Source organism: Magnolia sinica, chromosome 5, assembly GCF_029962835.1.
Source record: "Magnolia sinica isolate HGM2019 chromosome 5, MsV1, whole genome shotgun sequence".
Lineage (NCBI taxonomy): Eukaryota > Viridiplantae > Streptophyta > Magnoliopsida > Magnoliales > Magnoliaceae > Magnolia > Magnolia sinica.
In genome coordinates, this window is record NC_080577.1 from 26,405,979 (window position 1) to 26,415,868 (window position 9,890).

At 35.8% G+C, this 9,890-nt stretch overlaps 1 long non-coding RNA gene across 1 annotated transcript; it reads left to right on the plus strand.

Annotated features, from left to right (window-relative positions):
* Positions 1-1,372: 1,372 nt before the first annotated feature.
* LOC131247267 (uncharacterized) lies at positions 1,373-4,979 on the plus strand. Its single transcript, XR_009171587.1, has 6 exons — positions 1,373-1,567; positions 3,039-3,203; positions 3,359-3,406; positions 3,616-3,779; positions 4,001-4,072; positions 4,818-4,979. It is a non-coding gene; the product is annotated as an uncharacterized LOC131247267 (long non-coding RNA).
* The last annotated feature ends 4,911 nt before the right edge of the window (positions 4,980-9,890 follow it).

Genomic DNA, 9,890 nt, shown 5'->3' on the forward strand with positions numbered 1-9,890 from the left:
TGTAAGTTCTATATTAATGAGGCAATTTTTGGTAAAATTCTCTTCAAATCATCTAAAATCCTAAACAACTTTTAAACCTTACAAATAGTAAAATGAGAACTTACCAAAAATAATAAGTTTTAATTTAGAATATTCTTATCGTAATCCTAAAATGATTTAATTTTATAAAGCCATTTGAGTACCAATAAATCTTGGATGATTAGCTGGGACATAATGCTCGTCAATAACTTTCTTATATACATGCCAATGAATAACTGATCACAAAGTCATCAGAAGATAAATTGGTGTACAAGCTATTTTTTTCCAACCAGCTCCTATAGCATGAATTTATGCAATCCTATCCTTCCGTTGAGTTGTCCTTTACCTATCCTCATTAAAGAATATTTGTTTGTTAAAATAGAACTATCTCTTTTAACAATCGGTTACATGTTTAGCTATCAATCCACCATATGTTATTTTTGTGTCATTTTGGTTTATGATCCATCCAACATTAGACCCATAAGTTGGATGATTTGCTCTGTCCTATAGTGTGGCCAGTGGACAACTTTGGGGTGAGTGTAGGAACCATTTAGCTACGTCTTTAATTTGTAGCTAAATAACTATGGATTTAATCTGTAACTATAGGCTAACACCCACCACCACACTTTTCTAAGTTAACAGTTTTATAAGGGTTTCTGTGGAGCCCATCGTAATGTATTTATTTTATATAAGCCATCCATCTGTTTTGATATCCTATTTTAGGGTATGAGCCCAAAAAAGGAGGTATATTGAAGCCTCAAGTGGACCACACAATAGTAAACACTAGAAATTATGTGCATATTGGTGAAATTTATTTTGGAGTGGTGTGGTTGATTTGGGCCTTCAATCTGCCTCATTTTTGGTTTCATGTCCTATCCATGGTTACCTAAATGAATGGACTGCGTGGATAAGACACATCCATCATGGTGGCCCCCACGAAGCCCTTGAGATCACCGTCCAAAATTATAGCCCAAGCATTGGCTGGGAAGCGAATTGGCTGTTTGGTGTGTTGATGTCACCAAGTTTTGTGGGTCCCATCATGACGTATGAGTTATCCAAACCGTCTATCCACTTGGCGACCTCATCGTAAGGCTTGAGATGAAAAATAAGACAAATCAAAAAATTAAGTGGACCACACTGTATAAAGCAGCAGAGGATTGAATGCCTGCCATCCAAACCCTTTTGGCGGTCATGGAAATTTTGGATTCAGCCGCCTAAAGGTTAACTCTCTCCTCTCCCTCTCGCTCCAAAAGGAAAAAAAAACCTCTCTCTCCCTCTCCCTCTCGCTCTTGCTCTTGCTCTCTCGTGCTCCCTTGCCGTCTCCCTCTCCCTCTCGCTCTCTCGTGCTCCCTCTCCCTCTCGCTCTTGCTCTTGCTCTCTCGTGCTCCCTTGCCGTCTCCCTCTCCCTCTCGCTCTCTCGTGCTCCCTCTCTCAATCTCGCTGCCACTCAGCTTGTGGACAGAAGGTTTCTTCCTATCAGGTAAAAACAAAGGGTTTCTTCCCATCTTGCTGCCACTCTCCTTGTGGACGAAAGGTTTCTTCCCGTCAGGTAAAAACAAAGGTTTTCTTCCCGTCAGCCCTCGTCGTCATTGGTATCTCTCTCTCTCTCTCTCTCAAATATTCAATGTCCAAACCCTATTCCATTTTCTTCTATTTGTTTTCTTTCATCTCTCTATTTTTTTTCTTTTTAATGCCCAATTGGTTGATTCAAATACCATAAAATTTCTTGAGATTTTGTATTGAAATTAGACTGATTAATCATGATATTTGGTGCATTTTCGTCTAATATCTTTGTGCATTTTCATTTAATATCACTATGCAATTCATGAGATTTATTTTTAATGCTCTTTGGTTTATTCAAAGCCTCATTGAATTTTGAGTTTCGTATAATATCTTTGTGCATTTCCGCTCTATGCCTCATATTCTGGTGCTACTTTAATATTACTTTTGCTTATTTCCTTGGGTTATTCCCTGTTGTATGTGGAATTGTACTTAAGGCCCCTATTGTTTGTTTTGGGCCTTTGGTTCTCATTGGTTGGGATTGCTCTAACAGTGTGAATTTAAATATGCACATTTCCAATGGATTCACCATTTGATGCAGAAACCCATACATCAGTGCCACAAATGAGGAGTATGAGTTACTTTTTAAACTCTGCATAATTACCATAGGAATGCTAGTGGTAACTGAGTATACTTGGGTTTTCAGTTCTAGTAAGTGGGATAGTTAGTCCATAATCCAGGCCATTAATCGGTTGCACCCCATTATAGATGGAGATGACCCCAAGATAATTTTGACTCTAGGATATAAAACATCAATGGTCTATATTACCAAACCAGTGGTCCCACTTGTCATAATTGGAAACACCTGTATACAAGTGTGGCCCATGGTTTGGCAAACCTTTGATTTGTGTTTCACCTCAACATGGTTGGATTGAAACACAAAAATCTTCTTGATAAGACTAGTATAACCTTCCATTTGTGGCCATATGCGCCGGCTAGAGGGTAAATAAAATAATCGTCCCCATTTAACTAAGAAAGTGTTTGGGGGCATAACTTTTCTGTATGATGATATTCATTGTAGAATGAATCAATTCATATTGTAAATTTGAGTCCATACTCATCTTTTGATTTTTAGGTTGCAAATGGATTATCACCACTACTAAAACTTTATCCAAGCAGAATCTTCCATAATTACTAGGGAATTGATTTGGTTTTGTTTTGGATTTTTGAGTTTCTAAGTCCAATTGCATAATCCAATGCAATCATTCCATTTATGTTTTTTATAAAAAAAAATAATTTATTTTTTAAATTTCACAATGATTGATTGCTTTTATTTGGCTGGACGTTGAAAAGGGAACTAATGACCTATAACTGGTCATAGTTTACCTAACATATATTCTACTTTTACAAGCATTTTCTGCCAGGGTCTAATTGGAAACAAAATTCATGAGGCATGAAAAAATGGGTTGTAGCATACAACTGATTGAAAATGTAAAGATTTTTCTTTTGTGGACTATCAGGTGATCAACTAGCTATAGGAAAGGAAACCGGTTGCTGTCTGGGAATGGGCACCAACATGTACCCGTCATCAGCTTTGCTAGGACAGAACAAGGATGAGTCAATTGCTGCTTTGCCAATCGATGAGCTGATAGAGAAGGCCGATGGTTTTGCTAATGTTTTCCCTGGTATTTGCTCATGGCATCAAGACTGTTCATTCTTTTCTCTGTGTTCTTTGTGCATGCGCACACGCACATGTCTAATTACATACGTGGGTGGGTTTTTGTGTGCATTCTATATTTTTTATCCACTATGTCTGACTGAGCATTTATTGAATGTTTAGAATGCAAAATTGAAGGGGACTAATGGTACTACGAAAGAAAGTTCCAAGGTATGGTAACGAGTATCTCATTTGCTTCTCTTATTTTTGCCTATATATTTCTTTAATACCAACAAGTCCCAAATAAAATTGTTCTGTTTCAATTCAATAAATTGGTTTAGGTGTTCAGTGTTGCTACTTCTTGATGATGGTAACAAAGGGATTGTGTTATTTGCAGAACATCAACATTGCCAGCATTATTTGTCTTTGTGGTATTGCAGGTCTGGCAAATAAGAAGACCATGCTGATTCAGCCAGCAGGGAAAGATCTTTCTGTTGTGCTTGCAACGACGAAGATAAAGAACCAAAACCGTCCTGCAAATCTGTACCATAGGTCAATCATGAAGAAGGAATTCTGACAAATGGCAAAGGCTGTTGTTAACCAGGTAAAGGATTCTAGAAAACCTTGTTCTATTTTTATTTATTTTTAAATTCCCCCTCACATGGGTATCTATGGCTGATATTTGTGTTGTGATGAGCAGTTAACATGTGAGAAGATCTCTTTAGATGGATCTTAACTGAGCCATGTTTTTATAGTTAAATTATGGCTGAGTACACAAACGTTGGATGTGTTTGACTCTAATTTTAATTGTTCTGATTTTAATAGACTGGAGATTTGTGGTTTGAGGGTCGTGAGCGCATTCATCACACACGAGACCGGCTCTTATAACTTAAGGAGGTATGTTGTTGTTTGTTGCAAAAATGATTTCTTTGCTTGCATGCTTCTGACATTGAGTTTTTTTTATGAGGCTTGTATGCTTCTGAGTTATGTTTTTGTTTGTTGCAAAAAATGATTTCTTTGCTTGCATCCTTTTGAGATTGTATTTGTTATGAGGCTTTGCTAAGATACGATTCACTGGTGTTGTTTATTGTGGTGAGAGAAGAATGTGTGAAGTAGAAACTGAGATATCTGGCTTGGTGGGAGGAGAAACAATAAGACATGGGAGAACCTCATGGAAAATTGCGTGGAAATGAAGGAACTTGTTTCTGGTTCATATTAGAGGGAAATGTGTTTCCTGTGTTTGTTTTCTCTACCTTTGAATTTCTCTCACAATCACATGTTCAGGAATTGATATAAATTCATTTACCATTCATTCGAAATCTGTGTGAGGTTGTGAGCGCTAAATTGCTTTGTAAAATCCATGATGATTTTTTTAGTGGAAATGTTTGAAAGCTTCTATTTTTTACTCAAACATAAGAAATCACATGTTTTTATTTTATTTTGTTTGCATTTATGGACAACTCATGAGTTTTTCCCTTTGTTCTTTATTTTCTATTTATACTACTATAGTTATTTATTTTAAGTTAGCATACTCATTTGAGGTTCATCTTATATGCTAATTTGGGATATTTGCTCAGAATCTCCATAACTTTTCCACGAATACTCATTTATAGCTTTCTTTCCTCCAATATTGTCTCTACAGGTTGTAGATGTTCCTGAAGATATATTGAAAATCAAATAAGAGATTGAGTCTGAACTTTTTGGGGATGATTAGAGTACAAGCAATTTGAGGACTTCCTCTTCTTTGCAAGGACTCGCTAGAGTATGTTTCTAAAATTGTGGATGTTCTTGGACAACTCCTCATAGCTGGTAATTCTATTCCTTTTTTAAAATCAGTGCACATCTAAAGGTTCTATTCCTTTCAGGTGGATGTTGCATGTGGGATGATTGGAGCTGCATATTTCAGATTCAAGCATTTGGTACGTCTCTTGTCAAGAATGCACATGTGTAGTTCATCAAACAATACATTATGTGATATCGTGTTCATGATATCTATGTTGTAATTACAGTTATCTATAATAATAATAATTTTTTCATTATAGTGCATTCACAATAGTTATCATTGTGGTTACAGTTATTCATTATGTGACAGGTTTTTAGGTGAGATAAACGAGTTTCAAAACAAAACAGTCTGCGGTTTTGAGAAGCGATCGATTCCCAGGATATATGTATCTTTCAAGGGTCATCTGCACCTTGGAAGCATACAATGGAAGTTAAGGAAAACCTTCGAGTTTTCTTCTTTGAATCATGATTGGAGTGGTCTGGCCATTTGGATAGGCTGTATTTATGAACCGCTGCTCGAAATTGATGGAGCAGACCTGGATGTGCGTCGGAGCTATCCGGATGAGCGGGGGTCCCTGGAAGGTGGGAACCGCTGTTATGACCATGATGAAGCTGTCCATTTTCTATGGACAACATTAGAAGGGTCTGGTCATTTGGACAGGCCGTGTTTATGTATTTGGTCAAAATTAATGGAGCAGACCCGGATGTGCGTCGAAGCTATTCAGATGAGCGGGGGTCCCTGGAAGGAGGGAACCGCTGTTATGACCATGATGAAGCTGTCCATTTTTTATGGACAACATTGGAAGGGCCTGGCCATTTGTGCCGGATGGCCGTGTTTATATCTGTATTTGCAAAGACCATACCCTTAACCTAAACCAAAACCTATGACCTAAAACCTTAACCTATAACCTAAATCTCAACCTTAACCTAAACCTAAACCTTAGCCTGAAACCTAAAACCTAAACCTAAACCAACAAAACCTAAATGTATTCTCAAATCCCTAAACATAAACCTTCACCTAATCCTAATCTTAACTCCCTAACCTAATCCTATACCTAAACTTGAAAACACAAACATAAACCCGATCCCAAACCCGAACCTGATTTCCTAAACGTAAACCTTAACCTATTCTCAATTCCCTAAACCTATATCTTATAACCTAAACCTAAACCTAAACCTTAACCTTAACCTTAACCTAAACCTAAACCTTAACCTTAACCTTAACCTAAACCTAAACCTATAACCTTAACCTAAAACCAAAACCAATAACCTAAACCTAAATCAAAACATATAACTAAAACCAAAACCAAAACCAAAATCTATCTCCTAAACCCGAACGCATTCTCAAATCCTATAACCTATAATCTAAACCTAAACCTAAACCTAAACCTAAAACCTAAAACCTAAACCAAAACCTATAACCTAAACCAAAGCCAAAACCTATAGCCTAAACCTGAACCCATTCTCAAATCTAAAAACCTATAACTTAAATCGTTAACCTATAACCTAAATCAAAACCTATAACCTAAACCAAACCTAAACCTAAACCTAAACCTAAAACCTAAACCTAAACCTATAACCTAAACTCAAATCCCTAAACCTAAACCTAAACCTAATCTTATAACCTAAACTCAAATCCCTAAACCTTAACTTATAACCTAACCTAAACCTATACTTATAACCTAAAACTATTCTCAAATCCCAAAACCTATAACCTAAACCTAACCTTTCCCTAAACTTAAACCTAGACCTATAGCCTAAACTCAAATCCCAAAACCTTAACCTATAACCTAACCTAAACCTATACTTATAACCTAAAACTATTCCCAAATCCCAAAACCTATAACCTAAACCTAACCTTTCCCTAAACCTATAACCTAAACTCAATTCCCTAAACTTAAACCTAGACCTATAGCCTAAACTCAAATCCCTAAACCTTAACCTATAACCTAACCTAAACCTATACTTATAACCTAAAACTATTCCCAAATCCCAAAACCTATTACCTAAACCTAACCTTTCCCTAAACCTATAACCTAAACTCAATTCCCTAAACCTAAACCTATACTTATAGACTAAACTCAAATCCCTAAACCTTAACCTATAACCTAACCTAAACCTATACTTATAACCTAAAACTATTCCCAAATTTCAAAACCTATTACCTAAACCTAACATTTCCCTAAACCTATAACCTAAACTCAATTCTCTAAACCTAAGCCTACACATAATCCTAATCTTAACTTCCTAACCTAAACCTAAACCTAAACTTGAAAACTCAAGCTTAAACCCAATCCCGAACCTGAACCCAATTTCTTAAACCTAAACCATAACCCATACTCAAATCCAAAAACCTATAACCTAAACCTAAACCTAAACCAAAACTTATAACCTAAACCCGAACCCATTCTCAAATCCCAAAACTTATAACTTAAACCAAAACTTATAACCTAAACCCGAACCCATTCTCAAATCCCAAAACCTATAATGTAAACCTAAACCTTAACCTAAACCTATAACCTATAACCTAAACCAAAACCTATAACCTAAACCAAAACCAAAACCTATAACCTAAGCCCGAACCCATTCTCAAATCCCAAAACCTATAACCTAAACCTAAACCTATAACCTAAACCAAAACCTATAACCTAAACTTGAACTCATTCTCAAATCCCAAAACCTTTAACTTAAACCTAAACCTTAACATAAACCTATAACCTATAACCTAAATCAAAACCTATAACCTAAACTAAAACCAAAACCTATAATCTAAACCCGAACCCATTCTAAACCAAAACCTATAACCTAAACTAAAACCAAAACCTATAACCTAAACCCGAACCCATTCTCAAATCCCAAAACTTATAATCTAAACCTAAACCGTAACCTAATCCTATAACCTAAATTCAAATCCCTAAACCTTAACCTATAACCTAACCTAAACCTATACTTATAACCTAAAACTATTCCCAAATCCCAAAACCTATAACCTAAACCTAACCTTTCCCTAAACCTATAACCTAAACTCAATTCCCTAAACCTAAACCTAGACCTATAGCCTAAACTCAAATCCCTAAACCTTAACCTATAACTTAACCTAAACCTATACTTATAACTTAAAACTATTCCCAAATCCCAAAACCTATAACCTAAACCTAACCTTTCCCTAAACCTATAACCTAAACTCAATTCCCTAAACCTAAACCTAGACCTATAGCCTAAACTCAAATCCCTAAACCTTAACCTATAACCTAACCTAAACCTATACTTATAACCTAAAACTATTCCCAAATCCCAAAACCTATTACCTAAACCTAACCTTTCCCTAAACCTATAACCTAAACTCAATTCCCTAAACCTAAACCTACACCTAATCCTAATCTTAACTCCTTAACATAAACCTAAACCTAAACTTGAAAACCCAATCCCGAACTTGAACCCAATTTCCTAAACCTAAACCATAACCAATTCTCAAATCCAAAAACCTATAACCTAAACCTAAACCAAAACAGCCTAAACCCGAACCCATTCTCAAATCCTAAAACCTATAACCTGAACCAAAACCTATAACCTAAACCCGAACTCATTCTCAAATCTCAAAACCTATAACGTAAACTTAAACCTTAACCTAAACCTATAACCTATAACCTAAACCCAAACCCATTTTCAAATCCCAAAACCTATAACCTAAACCAAAACCAATAACCTAAACCAAAACCTATAACCTAAACCAAAACCAAAACCTATAACCTAAATCCGAACCCATTCTCAAATCCCAAAACCCAAACCTAAACCTAAACGTAAACCTAAAACCTAGACCTAAACCTAATCCGATAACCTAAACTCAAATCCCTAAACCTTAACTTATAACCTAACCCAAACCTATACTTATAATCTAAAACTATTCTCAAATCCCAAAACCTATAACCTAAACCTAAACCTTAACCTATAACCTATAACCTAAACTCAATTCCCTAAAGCTAAACCTACACCTAATCCTAATCTCAACTCCCTAACCTAAACCTAAACCTAAACTTGAAAACCCAAACTTAAACCCAATCCCGAACCTGAACCCGATTTCCTAAACCTAAACCATAACCCATTCTCAAATTCAAAAACCTATAACCTAAACCTAAACCAAAACCAAAACTTATAACCTAAACTTGAACCCATTCTCAAATCCCAAAACCTATAACCCAAACCAAAACCTATAACTTAAACCTGAACCCATTCTCAAATCTCAAAACCTATAACATAAACCTAAACCTTAACCTAAACCTATAACCTATAACCTAAACCAAAACCTATAACCTAAACCAAAACCAAAACCTATAACCTAAGCCCGAACCCATTCTCAAATCCCAAAACCTATAACCTAAACCTAAACCTATAACCTAAACCAAAACCTATAACCTAAACCAAAACCAAAACCTATAACCTAAACTTGAACTCATTCTCAAATCCCAAAACCTTTAACCTAAACCTAAACCTTAACATAAACCTATAACCTATAACCTAAACCAAAACCAAAACCTATAACCTAAACCCGAACCCATTCTCAAATCCAAAAACCTATAACCTAAACCAAAACCTATAACCTAAACCAAAACCAAAACCTATAACCTAAACCCGAACCCATTCTCAAATCCCAAAACCTATAACCTAAACCTAAACCGTAACCTAATCCTATAACCTAAACTCAAATCCCTAAACCTTAACCTATAACCTAACCTAAACCTATACTTATAACCTAAAACTATTCCCAAATCCCAAAACCTATAACCTAAACCTAACCTCTCCCTAAACCTATAACCTAAACTCAATTCCTTAAACCTAAACCTACACCTAATCCTAATCTCAACTCCCTAACCTAAACCTAAACCTAAAACCTAAACCTAAACCTATAACATAAACTCAAATACATAAACCTAAA